Source organism: Peromyscus maniculatus, chromosome 1 (assembly GCF_049852395.1).
Source record: "Peromyscus maniculatus bairdii isolate BWxNUB_F1_BW_parent chromosome 1, HU_Pman_BW_mat_3.1, whole genome shotgun sequence".
In the NCBI taxonomy this organism is placed as follows: Eukaryota; Metazoa; Chordata; class Mammalia; order Rodentia; family Cricetidae; genus Peromyscus; species Peromyscus maniculatus.
In genome coordinates this window covers 13,379,992-13,402,958 of record NC_134852.1, presented here as the reverse complement: position 1 = coordinate 13,402,958, position 22,967 = coordinate 13,379,992, and the positions used below count along the sequence as shown (strand labels likewise).

Genomic DNA, 22,967 nt, shown 5'->3' with positions numbered 1-22,967 from the left:
TTCGGGCGCCACTTGACCCGTCCAGCAGGCCAGGTTATTCAAGGGTCTCGAGGAGGGACCACCTGTGAATCAATGGGGGGCGAAAGGGAAAGGAGACCAAGCGCGTGAAGAAAGACAGAGTCAGTCTGAGTTGTGTCAAGGTCTCGTTTATTGACTGGTGTTAGAGCTTATAAACAGGGCTTCAGGTAGGGAGGGGGAGCAGGAGTGAGGAGAGGACAAAGAAAATTCCTAAGGAGGGTCAGCAGGAGGTCGCTTTGGTCCCAGGCCCCTGCAGCTAGCTGATTTAAAGAGGTTTATTTAATCGTACATTCCTAGGTTAGGACTAAAAGCCTCTTATTTACACGAGGCTTGATAAATCGTGGCAGGTAACACAAGGTTCAAGACACAGTTGTCCAGAGTCGGTCTCCAACAGCTGTGCTCTTGTTAAAGCCTGTGCTAGGCAGGGAATCTGGAAAAGTAGAGGATTTCATCACTAACTTTTCTTTAGCATGGCTTAAGGTGAGCCCAATTTTGTAAGGTGGCTCTTTCTTCTTGAGTCAGAATACCTCAGGAAGGTGATGGATCCATGTAACTTTAATGCTGAATTAGGCCAGAGATTCTATTTGCTAGCCTTGGCCAGGTGTACCCTTAATAGACTTCACTGTTACTAGAATATCTTCCCCTCTGAAGGGGAAACCCAAAATCATTAAGGAAACAGAGATCTCAGCCATTTCTGGCATCTCTGATATCTGGAGAGGGTGACAGTGCTCAGAGGTCCACAGACACTCCTGGTTTTAGCCAAGAAACAAACTGGTCATTTTCCTTTGCCATTTCATTAGTCTAAACTGCAGTCAACATGTGTCCCCCTGTTCTCATCTTCCCCCTCTGAATAGTTGTGAATTGGCTCTCATTTGAGGTGTGAATTGCCACACTGTCTGGCAGTGTCTGTGCTGCAGAAGCACCATGATGACACTGGTCTACCCCATGATGTTTACAAAGAGGAGTCATGGGCAAACCATGAAAGACCATGCCTACTCTGAAATTAACTCCCCAACTCCAATATGTTTTTTGGGAGAAGGATCCTACTGTTCTTCACAACTGATGTGGGACATTGGGCATGAGAGAAGCAGGACCCCTCAGAGAGATCTGTCTAATAAATCACAGAAGGACACTGAAGTCCTATTTGTGTTACAGGCAGAGGAAGGGAAAAGATCCTTGACTGGACCCTGGGAGGAGGATGTGATAGTGAAGAAAAAGCAGGAGTTATTGAAGTGCAGCATCCTAGGCAGGGAACTAGGAGAACCAACATCACAGTTTTTCAGCATCCTCATCGAAGCCTTTGTATTTGTGATGGGATCACAAGACCATCCATTACACTCCTCAGTCATTTTCCTTTCACCTCAGTGGCTGGACTCATCATCTGAGAATTGCTCAATTTCTTCATGTTATAGAAAGATTAGGTTTAAATGTTGGAGTTTGGAATGAGATTGGCCCCTGTACACTCATATGTTTGAATTCTTATTCCCCAGTTAGTGGAACACTTTGAGAAGATAAAAGAAGAGGTGTGGCCTCATTAGAAGAGGTGTGTCACTGTGTTGGGATTTGAGGATTCACAAGACTCACAACATTTGGAATGCAAAGCTCTATGTGGGATGTCTCCATCAAATTCCTCATCTTGGAACTCAGGGAACACTACAGAAGAGGAGGCAGAAACAGTGTAAGAGTCAGAGGGGATGGAGGACACCAGGAGATCAAGGCACACTGAATTAACTGAGCAAGGTGCATGTGAGCTCACAGAGACTGAAGAAGCAAGCACAGGGCCTGCAGGAGTCTGGGCCATGTCCTCTGGATGTACATTACTGCCTTTAGCTTAGTATTTCTGTGGGACTCCTGAGTGTGGGAATGAGTGGGGCTCTGATTCCTGTGCCTGCTCTTGTGGATCTTTTCTTTCTGTGGGGATGCCTTGTGCAGTCACAATATGATGATTTTTTATTTTCTCCTAGTATATTATGTTTTGTCACATTTGGTTGTTATCTCTAAGAATACCATTGTTTTCTTATGAGAGACAGAAAGAGTGCATCCAGGGGAGGGGACTGGGTTAAATAGAAGGAGGGGAAACTGTCATCAGAATATATTGTATGAGAACAGAGTCCACTTTCAATCAAAGGAAACAAATGAAAACAATTACATTTCATTTTGTATGTATGAATATTTGCAAGAAAAATGTATGTGCACTACACATGCCTGGTACCCTGAGTGGTCAGAAGAGAAGAGAGCATTGGATCCCCTGAAACCTGAACCACAGATGTGTGTTGGCCATATATAGGTGCTGTGAACTGACCCTGGGTCCTCTGTAAAACAAACAGGCACTCTAAACTGCTCAGTCACCTCTCCAAGGATGGTATTGATAACCACCAGGTAAAATTTGGACAGAAATGGAAAATAAAGCCTAATGAACTCTAATACATTTAAATACATACCGAATGGACAAATATTTTGTTCTTTTAAGGCAGAATTTATAAAACTTACAAAGGAAACACAATACTTGAAGAGAATCCCAGTTTAATTCGATGTATTAGAATTTGGCCTTAAAAACATATGATCACAGATAACATATCGACATCTGACCTTTCACTTCCATTTATATCTTATTCAGCCCTTCATGACTTGGTCAGGCTTGCACACTTTTCCTCTGATGCTAGGAAATCATCCAGCCAGATTAATCTTAATTTTTTGTGCTACAAATATTTTAATCTCACACCTTTTCAACAATATCTTTTCCTGTTTCCTGTTTCCTTTTTTCCTTGCACCTTATGATGAAACAGGGCAAAATAGTAAATTAAACTGAAAAGAAAGTTGGCTCCAAACTACATGTGTAGCAAAATAGCAATAAATTAGTATCTCCGGTATACATAGTATTCAATTATGAAGCTCTGTATATTCCTCTGCAGACACTGTATATAACAGGTCAATCAAAAATATTGTCTCACTGTACAGTCAAGGAAATGTTCTCACATACACATGCTTGTGGTCTCCATTGATGATAAATAATAGATGGGTCAAAGCAAAATATCAACCAATTGAAGCGGACAATATCCATCACAAAAACAAGGATATAATATATCCTGATATAATGTCATCTTGAAGCAATGGCTGAGGAGTTTTAGACATATGTCCCCTCTATCCTTAGGTGGATGAGCAGCCCATTAACCGTTTCTATTGTAGACATCATTATATCTAGGGATGGACAATAGACCCCTCTCCGGGAAACAGTTTTCCTCTCAGTTGTTATGAAGGACAGGATGCCTTTCCCCTTGGCCTGTTTTGCTGTTCACATTGGTGCTGGTCACAGAGTCAGAGCCCATCCTGACGTAGGGAAGGAATGCTAGAGGATTGTTGAAACCAAGTGTTTGTGCTTCAACTGAGTAGACCTAACCCCATCTCCAGAGTCTACTTCTCAGTGAGCTCACAGAGCTCCTGGCAGTGCACACACAAAAGTCTTTAGATCCTGTGTAATATTGCAGGCTGAAAATGATGACTCTTTGTAGATGACCAGTGACTCTAGAGGGAACCAGCTTTATGTGCTGGACACATGTATTCTGGACAGAAGTTTCATATCCTGGGATGACAGGCTGGACCCTATGCATCTGAAAATCTCCTAGTTTCCTCATGCATTATCAAAAGTAAATTTACCCCCACACACACACACTAACACATACAAACACCTGTATATAATTACTGTGTAGCCAACAGAGGAGTCAATACCATACAGTAAATATTACCTTCGGATTTGGACATTGGTATGGCAATGTACTCTTCTTGTCTGTCCATGGTTGCTGCTGCTGAGAGAATCCTGCAGCAGTGTATAGCATATTGGAGGTTAGATAGATTTATTGTATTATTCTTGTATATTCTGTGAAGTGTTCTACAGTTATCCTAACAGGAAGATGAGTATTTTATGGCTTACCTTCTATTCATAAACAAATATCCACCATTAAATAAAAACCAAAATATTAAAAATTAAACATTGTACCCATATCAGGCAACAGAGTATACCATCAGTAAAAAGTCAAATGATACAAGAAAAAAATGAGCCTATTAGGAAACTAGGAACGTTGTTTTGATTTCAATGATGGTAAGGAAAATCTCACTCAATGAATCCCAGAAATGAAGCTTCTGCTACTTTATGGATATTTCTCCATCCAGCAAATTTTCTTTAGAGAGAGACAAAGAATGTTGACCTCAATGTGTGAGTAGCAATCTATCATTGCACAATAGTTTCCGTATCCAACTTGCCAGCATTTCAGATAATCATGTGTGCAAAAGGACAAAAAAAAGAGCAGAGCATATCAATACAGCTTGGGTGCCCAATGTGGGTCTAGGCTCTAGGAGAAGCACACATCTCCATTTTCAACTGTAACGTGCATGTCTGCCAATTAAAAATTACATGCCAATACATATGGGTTATGAGCCTCATCTATATGAGATAATATTTTCCATAAACTGTTCAAACAACAAATACAGAGATGTTTAGATATTTGACAGGTAAGGGAAAATGAACAAGAATATGATAGAGAGGCTGGTGAGATGGCATAGAGGTTAAGAGCACTGACTGCTCTTTCAGAGGTTCAAATTTCAATTCTCAGCAACCACATGGTCACTCACAATTATCTATAATGAGATCTGGTACTCTCTTCTTGCATGCAGGCATACATGCAAGTGGAACACTGTGTACAAAATAAATAAATAATTTTTTTAGGCCAGCTCTCATTGGAAAATAAGCTGACTGACTCTTCTCACATTCAGAGAGTTCTGCCCCCTAGTCTCTGGGACACAGCCAGTCCCCAGTAACCCCCACACAACACTGCCTCAGTTGCTGGCCAGCATGGAAAACTCCTGCAGGAAGCCCCCCCAAACTGCTCCCATTGGACACTGCAATCCACAAGTTCCACACCCTGCCCCAATACCCATCTGCCTGTGACCCCAGTAACTTCCTGAGGAATGGAAGCTAAACAGCCAGCTCTCATTGGACCACAAGTAACTTCCTGAGGCACAGAAAACAAACTGCCAGCTCTCAGTGGACCAAGACCCAGCTCTCATTGGACCAAAGGCTCTCATTTGATCAAGAGCTCTCATTGGACCAAGAGTAACTTCTGAGACAGGGAATCTACCAGTCCTCATTGGACCAAGAGTGGCTTTCTAAGACATAGAATCTGGCATGTGCCTTTGGACCAAGAGAGGTTTCCTGAGACACAGAATCTCTTAGATCTGACTGGTCAAAGAGCCCCAACAAGACCAAGAGCAGCTCCTTGAGTCACAGAATCAAATTGCTTGGGTTGGTCCAAGAGCAGCTCCTTGAGATACAGAATCTGCCAGCTCCAATTGGACCAAGAGCCAAGATTGGACCCACAGTGGTGCCTGAGACACAGACACAGCAAGCACAGACTGGACCAATAGCAGCTCACTCACAGGCACCTCGTGCACCTAGTAGAGGAGGAGGTAGGCAGAAGTCAAGGCAAAAATACATATAACAACATAAAGCAATATGACATCGCCAGAACCTAGCCCTCCTCCAACAGCAAGACCTGAACATCAAAATGTAGAAGAAGCAGAAGTGACCATAAATACAGCTTCATGAAGAGGCTAGAGGCCTTTGAAAAAAATGAAAAATTCCATTAAAGAAAACGAGGAAAAGGCAAACAAAATTGCAAAAATGAATAAAGAAATTGAGGAAAAGACAAATAAAAAAATTGGAAGATATCAATAAATCCCTTAATGAAAGCCAAGAAAAAGCAATTAAATGTGTGAGAGAAACATTTCAAGACCAGAAAACTGATATAGAAACAATGAAAAAGACACAAACAGAGGAAGTGCTGGAAACAGTAAATCTGAGCAAACGAACAGGAAACACAGAAGCAAGCATAACCAACAGAATTCAAGAAATGGAAGGGAGAATATCTGGCATAGAGAATTGTAGCAGGAATCCTAAAAAGTCTTATGAATAAAATCAAACCTGGGCCAGGTATTGGGGTGAGTGCTGGAAGATCAGAGAAGCACAACAAGCCATAGCCACCTCAACTTGCCAGTTACTCCACTAATCCTATTTCCTCAGACGGGAAAACTCTGTGTCCTCATCCATAATGAATTTCAGCTGAACTGTGCTGCTCAAAGCCTAAAAGCTTAACCAGCTAAAAGCTTCTAGTTTCTGGTCTTTATGCCTTATATACCTTTCTGCTTTCTACTATCACTCCCTAGGATTAAAGGCCCACTTTCTGGGATTAAAGGCGTGTGTCGCCATGCCTAGCTGTGTCCAATGTGGCCTTGAATTTAGACAGATTCAGAGGGATTTCTGCCTCTGGAATGCTAAGATTAAAGGTGAGTGTGCCACCATTTTCTGGCCTATACATCTAGTGACTGTTCTGTTCTCTGACCCCAAATAATTTTATTAGGGTACACAATATTTTGGGGATCACAATACCACCACAATTTGTAATAGCCAGAACTTGGAAACAACCTGATACCCCTCATTTGCAGAATGGATAAAGAAAATATGGAACATATACACAGTGGAGTACTACTCAGTAGAGAAAAACAGGGTGGAGATACACAGTTGTGAGACTGGGTCTCCTTGTCACAATTTGGCCTGATCTCACTCTGCAGGCTGACATGCCATTGACTACATTGCAATCCTCCCGTCTCAGTCTCTCCAGTGCTGGAATAAGTTTACTGAGTCAACATGTCTGGTTTATGAGGAAGGATTTTCAAACAACTTTTACTTAATAGAGTGTATATGGCTATTAGTAAAGCTGTCTTCTATGTTTGTCATGTTGACTGTGGATTTCAGCAGTTGAAGAGCACAGAACAGGGATTCTTAGGATCCCTAAAGATCAACAGGAAGGGAGAAAGAGTGGGGAAGCCTGCAGTCAAAACCTCATTTACATGCCTCAACCAGATACGAGAGTCCATTAAAAAAGTATGAAAGATTACACAAATAAAATTTAGGAGGTACAAGCCAACAAATGTGACCACCAGCATGAGGATGGTGTGGGCTGCTCTGGTCTCAGCATGGCCTCGGTGGTTCTGATTGGCAGTGAGGATGTGCTGTGTTCGCTGGTGATGCCTATGGAGGAGAAGCACCATGGAGACACTGGTCCAGACCATGATGCTGATGAATGTGGCATCATGGGAAAAAAGCAAAAAGACAAAGCCTGCACTGAATCCAGATGTGGAACAGACCCACTTGCCTTGATTGTGAGTGTCATTGCCTGTGCTCTGTGGACTTTGATTGGAATGTAGACATTATTTAAGAAACTGAACAACCAACAATTGTAACAGGAATAACTCAGGGCATCGGGGGCTCTTCCTCGGAGCATCTGACTACCCCAGTGACTAGGAACAAGAGTGAGAAACTGATGGATGCTCAGGACACAGGTGGAGCACATGTTTGTGCTTCGAGCCACCAAGCGAATGAAGAACTCAATTTTGCATTGCAGGTTAGTAGGAGCACTCCTTGGAACAAACACCATCACGTTGTTTGGAAATGCAGTAATTAGGAGAAGGAAGGCATTGGCCACAGCCAAGTTGGTGACAATGACCTGTGTGGGCCTCAGTCGAGAGTGAGTAAAGATGGGAGAGAAATTATGCACAAACAGAAGAATGTTGGCCAGTGTTCCACACCCAATCTCGAAAAGCAGGAGGGTCTGGAGAGCCAATTCCTCAGTGGCTTTTAGAGTTTTATTCTGAGAGGACATGGAGACAACCTCTGTGCAGGCTGAGTGATGATCATGAGAAACACTGCTGTATTTAAAACACTTCTCAATGTCTGAGCATTAGAATGATTTGAGTCTTTACTTCTTCTATGAAGGGAGACACTATTGTATCACAGTATAGGAGCTTGTACTGGAGAACACAGCATAGACAACTCAGACTATTACTTTGTACTTCATGTACTTTCCCTCACCTCATGTTGGAAGTGTATTAGCAATTCAGTTGTATCATTTTTGCTCCACATCACACCTATTATAACACAGTAAGGCATATAAACATATGAACAGTTAACATGGAAACACATTATTTTACCTTTTGAATGAAACATCTTCCCTCAATGATAAAGTGTGTTAAGAAATACAAATTGTAGGTTGGAGAGATGGCTCTTCACAAGACTCATGTTCAAATCCAGCACCCACATGGTCGTTCATAACACCTGTAACATCAGTTCCCCAAGTTGAATGCCCTCTCATGGCTTTTGTGGCACTGCACAAATGTGGTGCCAGACATACAGGCAGTTATAAAACTAGATGTATAAAGTAAAATTCCTGTATCTTTAAAATGACAAGAATTCAAACTTGTAATTCTTAAAATCATGTAAGTAAAGTAAGTTGCCAAAAAAAGAACCCATCAGCTTTTGTGAAAATTTTATACAGATCATCAAAGTGATAGAATACAAAATATTTTTTAAATGTAACCAGTTTCCTGATCACAAATATGAACCTCAATTTATACATGTATATCCCCATATACATAAGCAACCTCAAAAGTTATACAAGGGAATTCCTTCGGCAGATAAACATCTTATGTGAAGTGAGTGTATGCAGGACTAACTCAAAAAATCTGCAGGCCTCCTATATCTAAATGATAACTGGGTTGAGAAAGAAATAAAGAAAACAACACCCTTCACAATAGCCACAAGGAATATAAAATATCTTGGTGTAACTTGAACTAAGCAAGTGAAAGACCCATATGACAAGAACGTCAAGTGTTTGAAGAAGAATACTGCAGGAGTTACCAGAAGATGGAAGGATCTAACATGCTCCTGGATTGGTAGAATTAGCATAGTAAAAATGGCCATCCTACCAAAAGCAATATACAGATTCAATGCAATCTCCATGAAAATTCAAACATAATCCTTTACAGACCTCAAAAGAACAATACTCAACTACACATGGAAAACCAAAAACCCAGATAGTTAAGAGAATCATGTACAAAAGAACTTCCAGAGGTACCATCATACAAGATGTCAAGCTGTACTAATGAACAATAGTAATAAAGCCCACATGTTATTGGCATAAAAACAGAAAGTTTGATCGATCTTGGAATAGAATCAAAAATGGAATTGAAGACCCAAACATAAAACAATACACCTATGGACACCTGATTTTGTCAAGGAATAGAAATTATACAATGGAAAATAGGAAGTATCTTCAACAAATGGTGCTGATCTAACTGAATTCTGAATGTAGAAGATTGCACATAGATCCATATCTATCACAATGTACAAAACTCAAGTCCAAGTGAATCAAAGAACTCAACATAAATCCAGCTGCACTGAACCTGATAGAAGAGAAAGTGGGGAATAGCCATGAACAATTGGCACAGAAGACCATTTGCTGAATATGACACCAATAGTGCAGACACTAAGATCAACAACTAATAAATGGGACCCCATGAAACTGAAAAGCTTCTGTCAAGGCAAAGGACACTGTCAATAGGACAAAATAGCAGCCTTCAGAATGGGAAAGATTTTCACCAACCCACATCTCACAGAGGGCTTATTCCCAAAATATATAAAGAACTCAATTTACACACACATATGGAAAAATCCCCAGGTACCAAAGTATTTCATTTATTCATAATTCTGTGTATCTTCCCTATTTTAATGAGGAAGCAGAAACTGGAGAGAAAATGAGCCATCACCAGCTTCTCTCAGCCACACTCAAAATGTGGTGAAAAACCATCACAGTTAAACCATTTACACCAATTCTTTGGAAACTCGTGTCTTTGAATCATGTCTTTGAAAGCTCTTATTTAATCTGCAGCTTACTTCATATATTGCTTTCCAGAAAAACCGTCAGCCTCCATTCATCAGTTAAAATTAACCTCCCATACATGGATGTCAAATTCATTGTCATTTTCAACAAAGTGTTTAAACTGTGAAACAGATATTTCCTTGGGATGAAGAAATCATTGACATCATTAGGTAAAGAAGAGACAAAAAGCAACTCTCCTCCTAACCATTAATGTTAACTTCAGAAGAGAATGTTAAGCAGACATCTACAGGTGCAATAATCCCACCTGTCCAGCCACAGCAAGGATAAAGGTGCTCACACACATGAAAGCCACCTCCTAAACACTTACTGAAGAAACAAAGCTCTTATTTATTCTCCATTTTAAGATCCTATCTTCCCTTAGGAAGGTACAAGGAAAGGCTTACCTCTCCAATATTTTCCATGGAACATAATGCACTGGCGTGAATGAACACAGATTACCAGTGCTCATAAAAGGACTGTTTACTAGATGAACATCCCTCAGAGAGTGCATTACTTTGTCATGTGTGGTGTCAGTGACAGTGTTTGCATGGAGACTTTGGGATACCTCCAATGAAGAAAAAAACTGGTCCTCAGGGCAAATCACAATTTTTACCTTGTTAATGATAATGTTTATGACTTTGTTGGATGCTAAGGAATAGCTGTCAGAAGTTAGAAAAAGTTTTCCATGTATCCTTCGGGAGCATCTAAGTTTTAATATTGTGTTGGAGATGTGTACTCCAGTGTAGATCAAGGGATTTGTTAAACATATTTCCAATGGGGCATATTATACAGTACAGTTTCACACTTTCAAAATCATACTGGCATGAAATCCCTGAGGAAGACCATCAACAAGTCATCAGAAGTGTGGTATTTTCCCATCTGTGAACCAACTAGTGTAGATAAAGAGCCATGAAGTGGAGGTAAGCCAGAACAGAGATGAGTCACACAGTGGCAGACAGCCCCATGGTGGGGTGTGGGGCTTGAAGAAATACTAAACAATAAAAACCATTGTGTCAATCATGCTTAGAGGAGAGAAAGAAGGAAGAGTAATTCAGAGTAGCACAGCTGTGTTCTGTAAGTGCCTGTCCTAGAGTGTGGGATATGGGAAGGGAAAGTACAATAATTTATCAAAGTGTAATTCCTTTACAAATCTCTTCTTCAGCATGTCTTAAGGTGATCCCATCTTTTAGGGGTGGTCCGTCCTCTTGGGGCATAATCTCCTGACAAAGTTATTGGCCCATGTGATGTGAAGGTTGAATCTCCAGTCAATCCAGACATTCTACTGTGTTAGATACAATGAGTTTTTCTTTCATTAACTTCTCTGTCACTCTAATTTTTTGTACAACAATTATCCCTGGTCAATATTCCAGGAATTATGAAACATCTAACTAGATCAAAGATAAAACATAAAAGGCAATGATATTTGTGGGGTCACTCCCTCTTGTTCTGCTGGCCACCAAATTGAGAGGGGAAAGAGTCAGATGGGGCAACAGAAATCTTTGGTGACCCATGAGCAGGAATGCAGATAGCTCTTTGGGAGACATATTTCAGGGAATAAGTTCAATTTTATTCCAGGGTATAAGGGATGTATAAGGTTAGGGAGTTTGGGAACAAATCCTAATTAGCATTAAGGTGCACACCCCTATCACAAGGCTTAGTGTGTGGCTGTAGGGTCCTATAGCAGAGCTCCTAGGACAAGTCTTCTTAGTGGGGATCTGTGCAAAGGACTAAGTTAAAGATGAATCAGGCATTTTGTTTCAGAGACAGCCTTTGGGTGAGGTCAGTTTTCCAGGCCTGGGGACATTCTCCAGATAGAGCTAGGTAGAGAGCAGGAAGTTATGCTAGAGGGAGGTGGTTCCATTTTGCTCAGCTTGTAGATAAAGTTGCTAGGCTCATGGCAGGCTGTGACACTGACCAGTCAGCCATGGCTTCCAACATCTTGCTGTTTTAGTTATTAATGGAGAGGCATCACTGTAAACTTGGGGAATCTGTCGCCTGTGTCAGAAGGGACCAGGGTCTGGTAGTGAACCATGACTTGATTGTTGGTGATTTCAGCAATGGTGGTGATCTGTCACCAGAGTCAATAAATAAGGCAGGGGCCATGCATCCAAATAAAACAGCATTATCAGAGGACTGACATAGGGAGGGAGCCAAGAAAATAAAGGGTTATGGATCCAGGTAATTTGCTCTTTGGCTGGAATTTTTAGAGCAGTGCTTTGTGCAGTATTTTCAGGGTATTTACATTGGTTTTAACATTTGATTTGTTTACATAGAAGCCACATTCTTCCCCCAGTACCAAGCAAGTCTCCACATGTTCAGCAGTTACTCTGTCTAGTGTTCTTCTGTTATGGACTCAAAACCTGCAGGAAAGTTCATATGTTTTTGGAGTGACTGGAGTCTCTCAGTTGTAGATGTCACTGTCTGATCAAGTCTGTGTCTGAAGTCTCCAGCCAGAGGATGTGTCTGGGTGATGGCAGTTGTTGTAGCCCCGGAAGATCTAAGGGAGATGATAAGTCTTATTCCTACCAGTACAGGAAGGAATAACACTTGTATTTGGTTAAAAGCTGTGTTCCTTCCCCCTCATCAGATAGATATTCCTGTGGAATAATCACAAGTGGGGTATAAAACCCTGTCAGGGGGTGTCTATTCAGGATGTTTTACTGAATACATCATACACACCCTAAGGCTTGCCAGCAATTCTATGTTCCTTCCAATAAATTTCATCTCTTTATTCAAGTCTTCTTTTATTGTAATTACTCCCAAACTCCAATATCGCTGCCCACAGGTTTATGCATTTTGGGTCATGCACTATGGCATGGGGACACTGCCAGGTCTTATCTCACAAAGAAAAGTGACTCTACATTCCCACCATCCATCAACCCACCACCTTCAACTTGTGTTGGGACATCCCTTCTCCCTTACCTGTCCATGCTGAAATTTTAAGCTGGTTGGTCACTTGCGGACTTTCCGCTGGTATCAACAGCACCTGTGAGTTCATATTTCTGTCACACACACCCATAGATGGTGTTTCCTCTATTGCCCCAGTGGTCACATCTTGACAGGCTGTTCACAATTATAGCAAGCAGGGTCAGGCACTTGGTGAGACAATCCATAAGGACTTCTTCAAACTGATGTTCTTCAGACATCCTGGGGTAGTAACTGGAAGAGAGTGAAGTCATCCATCTGGGACATGGTTCTTGATTGTCTTCATCAATCCAGATTTATTAGAGCCTCCCAGGGACTCTCACTGATTCAGTGGAAGGTCATAGGTCTGTGATCCATTTTCCTATGTTATCAGTCCCCTCCATGTCCTGCTGCAATCTGTCAGAGTATCTATGGGTTGTCATATGACAGACACATGAACTTCCACACCAGTGTTTACTGTCTATTTTACCAAGATCAGATGCCATGTGAGTTATTGTTCGTAGTACCAACCAATCTGTGAACCTTTACTGTGAGGTTAAAGACTGTGCACTCCCTAGCCAAGTGAAATTTCCTCAGCTATCACAATTCATATCAGTGGAGATCCATAGGGGAAATTTCTTTAAATGGTGAAAATAGAACTACTGTGTGTTCTGAAAACTGACATCCTAATTTATATTCTCAAATTTACATGGTACTAGGAAACATTGACCACTCAAGTTGTCCCCTGACATTCACATTATACCACAGCACATGTGCACATGTGTACATACAAAAAACCATGTCATATAAAATTTCAAAAGCCTGTGTTTAAGGGTCTCAGTGCTGTGACAAGACACCATGACCAAGGATCCCAATTAAAGGAAGTGGCTAACTGAGCTAAAGAATTCAGAGTGTTTGAGACCTTGACTGTAGAATAGAGGAATGATGACAGGAAAAGCTGAGAGTTCACATCTTGATACTCAAGAAGTGGGAAGAAAGTGAACTTGTGGTGGTGAGAGTCATTTAAAGTTTAAATAAACTTTATACTTTAACCTTGGCCCAGGTGATAAACCTCCACAAAAAGGACACACATCTTAATCCTTTCCAAATCGCAACTACCTGGAAAGCTAGTATTAATATGGAGGAGACGATATATGGCACATCTTATACAAACCACAACAGCATGAAAGTGAGATAGTGAGAGTCCACAGAGATGCTGTGCAGGCAGAGAGAGTGGTTGATGACAAAGGAGGAAAAATTGGGCTCTAGGAAACCATCGCCTAAAGATCTAAGATGCACTTGGCATGCACTGTCTTCTAGAACCTCCAGGGAATAAGCTGGGGACTACTGGATAACAGATCTCAGATTATGAGTTTGATTTTAAATATATATATATGTGTGTGTGTGTGTGTGTGTGTGTGTGTGTGTGTGTGTGTGTGTGTGTGTGTGTGTGTTTAAAATTTCAGTAGCAAAGCGTATTTAGGAAGGTCCCAAAACAGAATGGATGTCTAAAGCATGTCTCAGGGATTGGCATGGTTTGGCACACTCTGCTGTTCAAGATAATGAGAGGTTGCACAAAAGAAGAAATTCATTTGAGTTTAAAAGAAAAATAGCTTAGTCTTCTGTTACAGTTTCATTTGGGGCATTGAAACTACACCAGAGCTATAGTTAACCCTTTACTTCTTGAAGATCAAGACTACTAGAAGATATTTTCCTCAGGGATCAATTGGTCTTGCAGGAGCCTCTAGTTCTTTTAGCCTTTCTTCTACAAGCTGATACATCCAAGTGAGAATGTGTCAAAGGCCTTGCTAGATCATGGCTTTGCTTGGGATCACAGAGGGAAAGTCTCCTTTATCTTGCTCATCATCTCTGTAGACCGGACACTGGTTAGAGTCTACCTAGTAGGGTCTCCATGGCTTCCATGAATTAGGGGGCAGGTGACTTAACAAGGCTGTGGGATATTTTATGAAATGCTCCATGTTCCTCCAGGAGTTGGCTGACGTTGGAGGATCACCCCTCTTAATCCCACTGTCCACAGCAGTACAGACTTGAAAGTATCCTTACTGAGAACCTGGGAGGGCACTTGTGTCAGTCTGGTATTTGTTAAAGTATTGTTATTTTACATGTATGAATGTTTGCTTGAGTGTGTGTGTCTGCGCACCACATGCATGCCTAGCACCCTGAGTGTCAAAAGAGGACACTGAGTCTTTGGACCTGGAACCACAGGTGGCTGTGAGCCATCACATAGGTCCTGAGACCTGAACCTTGGTCTTCTGTAAGAAAAACAACTCTCTTAACTGCTCAGCCATATCTCCAGCCAAGACTGGTATTGTTCTCTCCTTCATAATATTTATATAGAGCTGGGGCAGCAGCTAACACTTTTAATACACACTGACTGAATGCCTTTTTTGTTCTTTTAAAGCAGAACTTGAAAAACTTACCAAGGGTGGATCATTACTTTCAGAGAACTCCAATAACTTCATTGTGTTGAATTTTAAGCTTAGAAAGTCACGATCACAGGTGCCATATGAACATCTCATCTTTCACATTCAATTCATGCCATACTTAGTATTGGTAAGGATTTCCAGGTTTCTAACAGGTGCTGGGGAAACAATCTGCCATTTTAATTATTATACACAAATCCTTCTTTGCTAAAATATTTCCTTTTTAACATCTTTCCATAATTATATTTTTTCTACATCCTTGTTTCTTTTCATTTCGTATCCTTCCTACACATGATGAAACATGATAAAATTAGTGGGATATAAAAATAGTTAAAAAAGAAAGTTTAATCCAAAACAGCATACATAGCACAATGACATAAATTAGCGTTACTAGAATGCATAATATAAAATTGCAAAGCTTTAGATGTTCCCAGCAGACGTCAATGACAACAATGTCTGACAGCAATATTTTCTTCCTTGTATAGTCCAGGAAATATTCTCACATAGGCATTGGCACTCAATGTGGATGCTGCACAGAAGATATGAGTTGATTCCAGGATGACAGGCTGGCCACAAATCACATGAGAATCACTAAGATTTCTTATACTTCATCAAAAGAAGATACACACACACACACACACACACACACACACACACACGAGAGAGAGAGAGAGAGAGAGAGAGAGAGAGAGAGAGAGAGAGAGAGAGAGAGAGAGAGACCTATACATAATCCTTATGTAGCCAACAGATGAATCCAAACCATACAGAGCATGTTATCTTCAGGGTTTAGATTTTAGGGTGGAGATGTACTCCTCCTTTTCTGTTCATGGATGCTGCTGCTGAGAGAATCCTACAGCAGCATGTAGTATATTGGAGGTGAGATAGATTTATCACATCATTGTCTATTTTTTAATTAGTCGTATTTTATTTTTTTTCAAGTTTGACATTCTGTCTGTATTTTTTCTTTTTTAAAATAAGTTTTATTCATTTTACATACCAGTCACAAATCCCCACATCACTCCTCTCAGCCCTACAGGTTTCCCTCACCCAAACACTGCCCATTCCCTCTTATGAAAATGTGAGGCCTCCCATGAGGAGTTAGCAGAGTTAGGTCCATTCGGTAGAGGCAGGTCAAAGCCCCTCCCCTGCCTCTAATGATGTATTACATCATTCTTACATATACAATGAAGATAGTGATCTAACTAGATGACAATTGGTCTAAGTAGAAAATGGTTATTCTGTGAGTCACCCTCAATTCCCAAAAGCCACACCAAGAATTCAAAAATGTAGCATTAAGAATGATAAAGTGTGCTGAAACCAGACCATAGAATACACTATCAGGAGGATGAGAGAATAATCAGGGGAAGATGAAGTCCTATAGGACTTCATAGGAAACTAGGCTTTTCATTTTAACTTTCAGTGATGAAGTGTAAAAACTCACGTCATAAGTCCCAGAAACAAAGTTCCCCGTCTTTATTGATATTTATCCCCATAGGAACATTTCCTTAGGTAAAATTAAAGAAGGTTTACGTGGAAGTGTGTGAAGCAACCATTCAATCCACAATACTCTCCATATCCAACATGGGCATTTCAGACAAATACATGGGAAACAAAGACACAAAAGACCAGGAGGACATATATTTATTTTTCAGGTACCTTATTATCCAGGATAGAAAAACATGTCTGTTTTCAACTTTGAAGTTTACATCTGTCCATTGACAGCAATACACCAATATATAAGGTTATTAGCTTTGTTTACATGAGATAACATTTGTATAAACTCTTCACATGACAAGATAGGTATGTTTTTACAGGACCACTGGTAAAGGAAAGATTATCAAGTATACGCATTAATTGAGGTCATGGAATCCTCTAATCCATCAATGCTAACACATTGACTACATAAGTGTAAGTTATGTCATAACTGGCTCTTTGATCTTTCCTTCCTTCCTTCATTCCTTTATTCAATCTTTCTTTCCTTCTTTCTGTCTTTCTTTGTTCCATTTTCTTTGTGGGGGAGATGGTTAGAGAGTTTTGAGACTGCGGCTCTGTATCAGAAGTAGTCCAGTATCTCACTCTATAGCATTGGGTTATACCATTAATTATATTTCAGTTTTCCTGGCTAAAATTCCCTAATTTTTTTAGGTCCTTGTGGGACCTAAAAAATTTAAGAAGCAGAAATCCCAACTTTTGATGTTGTAACCAGAAGTCTTGGTCAAGTGCAGAGGGATGTGTGAATTCTATTTTTTAAAAAAGGCCACAGTCACAAGAATTCCACAGGCCAGCCATAGGAAGATGGAGAGTCTCCTGAGGGGTGAAGGCTTTTCCCTGAACTCAATCACTTCAGAAACACAGCTCTGACCCACCCTGACAAGGAAGACGACTCCGGTCGCCAACTATTTTCCTGAGACAGAATTCGACACAGTAATCATGTTTCACATAGTATCTACAGAGCTTTGTGCAGGAAGTTTTCAATACAGGTGAGTCCAGGATGCCAGTCTTCATAAAGGGCAGGTGTCTGGCCCTGATATACCTCAGAAAGACCATTAAAATGACACCTTTTAGTGGCAGCATCTGCATGGTTAGAGTTTGGGTTGGCTCTAAGGAAGAACAGGTTTTCTCCCCATAGCAATCACCACAAACAACTTTTGGTGGTTACTAAGGAACAGCTGGGCAGAAGTTAGAAAAGGTTTGCATGTTTCATTTTTGATAATCTATGTTTGGAACTGATGTTGATATTAGTTATGGAAATGTGTACTTGGGGATGGATCAAGGGATGCATTTATGGTATTACCTGTGGGGTGGTGTACACTGCACAGTGTAAGTAAATCGGTTGCAACAACTCTGGGTTTGGTCCTAGATTTTGGCACCAAAATATGAGTTTTCCAACTCTGGGGAAACGTGTCCTGACTACCTGGGGAGACAGGCAACACCTTGACCTGCTAATGAGAGCTCTTGATGGCTGAAGCTGCAAAGAAACAGTTCAGCCCTGGAGGGTGAAGTATCCCAGACACCTCGAGCTGCTCAGAACAACAGCTCTGCCCTGAAGGTATTCTGGACACCTGGAGTTGTTTAGCAGAGCCCTGACATTTGGAAGTGCAAAGAAGCAGCCCAACCCTGAAAGGGAAATTTTTCTGACTTCTCACCAAAGTCAGGACTGGAACTGTTTCAGCAGGGAAGGGTATCCTGACTATTTGGGAAAGTCTAGGTATACCTGGTGTGATGGGGGATGGTCTTCCCGCAGGATAAGCACTCCTGCTCCTCTCCTGGAGAGCAGCTACAGGTGAGCTTCGTTCAGCCCCCAGTTGAAACGTCTTCCTAGCAGAGCTCTGCCTCTCTGGCCTAAGATGTTGCTTCTTTTGCTTCACTCTGCAAAAGGGGAAAAGCCTGCAGAAATGTAGTAATCTTCTTGAGCTCCGGAGAAAAGTGTTACTTTTTCAGCTCTCTCTTGCTCTGACCACTTAGGGACATCTCAGCAAGGATCTTCTCTATGCCAGTGAATAAAGATCTTCACACCCAAATCTCTTTTGAGAAAGAAATTTATTTGAGAAAGAGGAGTCCAAGAGAGTAGCTGCCTCTACCAGGTTGGAGAGAACAGCCTTTTTTCTAACTGACCAGGCAGGGCAGTTTACACAGGAAGGCCTGGGCGTGGAATCAACCAGGAGTTGACTTGGGGTCCAGGATTCTGCTGTCCTGCTCTGTGATTGGTTGGTTTCACAAGCCAGTTGGCCAGGGACAGAGATGGCTCTGATCTGAACGAGCCAAACTGTGTTTCTTTCTGTTCCGATCTGAGCCATCTTTCCCTAGTTCTTGGCTCCAGAGTCAGGGTGGGGTTCTTTAGCCAGCCCCTTTTCTCCATACACAGTACTGTTTCAATCCTCCAAAACCATGCTGATGACAAGTCCTTTCATAAGGATCATCATTGTGTGAGCTTGAGTCTAGTATATCCTATGCAGGTCCTACATTCTTCTACATGTGGCCTGGGACTATTTAGTGTGTTGGTATAGACCCATAGGAGCACGTGTTTCCTCCAGCAGATTTTGTGAGTTATTTCAGTGTTCACTTGTCTCTACATGAGTCTTAGGCTTGTTTTCTGAGATTCCCCTGTATCCTCTGACACTACAGAGGTCTAATGTATTGCCACTGTGCAGAGTATAAATAATCCTGGGTAACTTGCAAGGATATGGATTAGGCAATCAACAACTATAGAGAACCAAGTATGAGTGTGTGTCTGCAGTTCTAGTGTAGCTAGAGTTTTCTCCAGTCCTGCCTGGCCCACTGTTAGGACAAATGTCTCTCACCCAACAGTCCCAGACCTCAGTCCCTCAGACCCAACCCAGTAAATGGCCGTGGCAGGCTTTTTGTTATCTAGTTCTTCTATCTTAAACTAACCCATTTCTATAAATCTAGACCTTGCCACATGGCTGGTGGCTTACCAGTATCTTACATGTTGTTACTCATGGAGGCAGCTGGCAGAATACTGTTCCCAGTATTCTTCTCTACTTGTCCCACCTATACTTCTTGCCTGGCTACTGGACAATCAGCATTTTATTTATACAGAGAGATATCGCCAGAATTCTAGCATGTGAAAAGCAAGGGAAAGAGGAATCACATCCTAAGGCTGGCCTTTCCTTTATAATTTCAAATTCAATTCCAGTGATAGTGCACGTGACTCCTGGTCCCCATGGCCATGTCTAGATTCTGGATATACCTCAGGGACTGTCAACTGACTCAGTGTGAAGTTTAGAACCATATTACATCACTCACCTCCACAGTTCTGCTGGGACCCTTGGGGGCACCAGCAAGGCACTGTGAGGTCACAGATCCTTGACTCTCCACTTCACAACTGGCTTCACAAGTCTGAATGGAATCCTTGTCAGAAGCAGTACTAAAGGTTAATTCTAGCACTGTGCAATCTGCTGAGCACTTCTGTGAGTCTGGAGCTGTGCCCTTCGCAGCAAATCAGGAGTCACTTTAGATACCACATCCAGGATTCAGTCTAAATCTGTGGGAGTTTTGCAAGCAGCTGAAAATAGATGTACCACATGATCCAGCTACATCTTTCTTGGACATGCACCCAAAGAACTCTATATACTATTACAGAGACATTTACACACATGCTTATCCCCATTCTGTTCACAATAGCTAGGAAGTGGAACCAGCCAAGATGTCCATCAACTGATGAGTGGACTATGAAAATGTGGTGGGTGCATTTACACAAAGGAATCATAGTCACTTAAAAAAGAGAACATGAAATTATGAAACTTGCAGGGAAATTAAGTAAACTAGAGAATAATATGTTAAGTTAGGTAAACAAAGCTCAGGATAAATGGGGCTTGCTTGCTTTCATATGCATATCCTAGCTTCTAATTTTTATGTGAGTTTATTTATGTGTGGTGAGTATGCCTCACTGCCAGGAACCTTGAAAGGAGCCCAGCAAAGGTGGGGAATGGGAGAGTAAAAGGATAATGGTGGGAAGGGTAATAAAAAGTGTGACAGTGTGATATTAAAGTGCAAAGGGGGAATCACTGGGAGGGGAAGTGAAGCAGGGATGAAGGGCAGGGAGGTGGGGAGATGATGGATGTGGGGAGGGTCAACCAGGACTGTTTGAAAATGCCATAAGGAAGTGGCTGCTTTGTACACTAACTTCAAAAGCCAAGACTTGAACAAACATGTCAGAATCACTATTCATCATGCAAACACAGTTTTCAGAATGAGAACCATCTAACTCCAACCAGAATGGCTCTTAGCAAAAGAATAGAGAAGAGTACCACAGAGCACAGGCTGCTCTTGCAGTGGACCTGGGTTTGACGCCCAGTACCTATGTTAGGGATCTGGCTCTGAGAGAACTGTCGCCCTCCTCTGGCCACAGTGGGCACTACACTCACGTGGACACATAAAATGTATTAATAATAGTAGTCATTGGATCAGATGTATAGAATACACACAGGTGTATTAACAGACACATACTGATGGAGAAACAGTGTTTGTAAAGCAGTGTATTGTAGGAGCAGGAGAACAGAAAATCCAGTGTAGAAGAGAGATGCAGAAGTGGAACAGTCCATGGGAGGCTGTTTGGTATCAAGTGGGCAGTGCTAGAAAAATGATGAGGGGATTTCTGAGAGGGCTCCGTGGGTTGAGGCACTTGCTGTGGATGATCTGAGTTCAATCCCTGGGACCACATAGTGGACAGAGAGAACTGACTCCTGAAAGTTACCTCTGACCTCCACACATGGGCCATGGATGTGCGCACATACACACACAGGCACGCACGCACGCACGCACACACACAATTAAAAAGTAATAAAAGCTTAAACATTCTTTTTAAGAAAGATTTTTTATTGTTTTTATTTCATATGTGTTAATATGCAGTGTCCTGAGAGGCCAGAAGAGGGCATCAGATGCCCTGGGACTGGAGTTACAGATGATTGTGAGCCACTATGAGGGTGCTGGGAGTCAAATCCAGGTATTGTGCAAGGCCTGCAAGTGCTGCTAACCACTGAGCCATCTCTCCAGCCCCAAAAGTCAGTTTAGAGACAGACAGACTGAGCAATGTATACGCTGATGTAACTCATATTGGAAAGTCAACCAATGAGACCAAATTTGCACATCATACCATGGAGTTTCAAAATCTAATTATGAGTAACCATATTAATTTCTGGAAGAAAATAGAGAAGAATAATTAAATTTCAGATTAGGAAAGATCATCATAAATGATAAGGTTAATCCAATATATCACATTAAGTTTTAAAACAATTCTACCTTATAGATACCATAGACAAGACATAGAAAAACCCAGTTCTTGGAAAGATTTAAGTATCCACATATTAGAAAAAAATTGTATTTATATACACCACTTATATATAGTCAAGCTCATAAATGTTTTTATATACCTATAAATTATATATAATTATTTTAGGTTCTATAAATTTAAGTATACTCAATTTAAATATACCTAAATTTATCTTGTCTTTTACTGAATCAAATATTGTGTATGTTTATTCATATATTATGTATATACCTTATGTCCATTTATTTTTATATTTATGTATATACTGATGTACAGTCAAGTTCAATCTTCATAATGAGAAAGAAACACATGCTAAGTCCCCCCATTATTATAACCACCATCATTCTTTCCATTCCTGGCATCTTCATCATCATCTTCTCCATCTCCATCCTCCTCATCAACATCATCATATTCATTAAAATATTCATTTCCCACAAGAGGAAGTTCAGCTATTGCATGTAGCCATGGAGATCACCTCGAGTTAGGACCCAAGAAGTGAACCACCCTTCATCTCTTCGGAATCCCCCAGCACCCATCAGACACGTTAGTTCATTACTAACTATTACTATGTATTTCTCTACAATTGTGTGGGTGTGGGTGCTTATACCGTGTCACATACGTGGAGGTCAGAGGACAGCGTGGGACTTGGTTCTCTCTGTCCACCTTTATGACAGCTCTGGCAATTCAACTCAAGCTGTGAGTTTTGCACAGTGGATGTTCAACCTACTGAAATGCCTCCCAGGCCTTAAGATAAGAATTAAAGAAAGAAGGGAAGGAGTGAGGGAGGGAAGGGTTAAATAGAAGGAGAGGAAACTGTCATCAGAATAAATTGTATGAGAACAGAGTCTACTTTCAATAAAAGGAAACAAATGAAAATTATTTCTTTATTTTTAATGTATGAATGTTTGTACACATGCCTGGAACTGTGAGTAGTCAGAAGAGGGCATTGAATCCTCTGGAACTTGAACCACAGATGTCTGTGAGCCACATGTAGGTAATGTGAACCTAACCCAGGTCTTCTGTGAGAGTAACAAGAACTCTTAA

General features: G+C 41.1%; 1 long non-coding RNA gene and 1 pseudogene across 1 annotated transcript; both read right to left on the bottom strand.

The window, feature by feature from the left end:
- Window positions 1–6,819: 6,819 nt before the first annotated feature.
- Window positions 6,820–7,831, bottom strand: LOC107400651 (vomeronasal type-1 receptor 4-like; annotated as a pseudogene).
- A 3,739-nt stretch (window positions 7,832–11,570) lies between these two features.
- Window positions 11,571–15,760, bottom strand: LOC143271932 (uncharacterized). Its single transcript, XR_013049273.1, has 3 exons — window positions 15,131–15,760; window positions 12,708–12,944; window positions 11,571–12,382 (listed from the first exon to the last, which is right to left on the bottom strand). It is a non-coding gene; the product is annotated as an uncharacterized LOC143271932 (long non-coding RNA).
- Window positions 15,761–22,967: the final 7,207 nt, after the last annotated feature.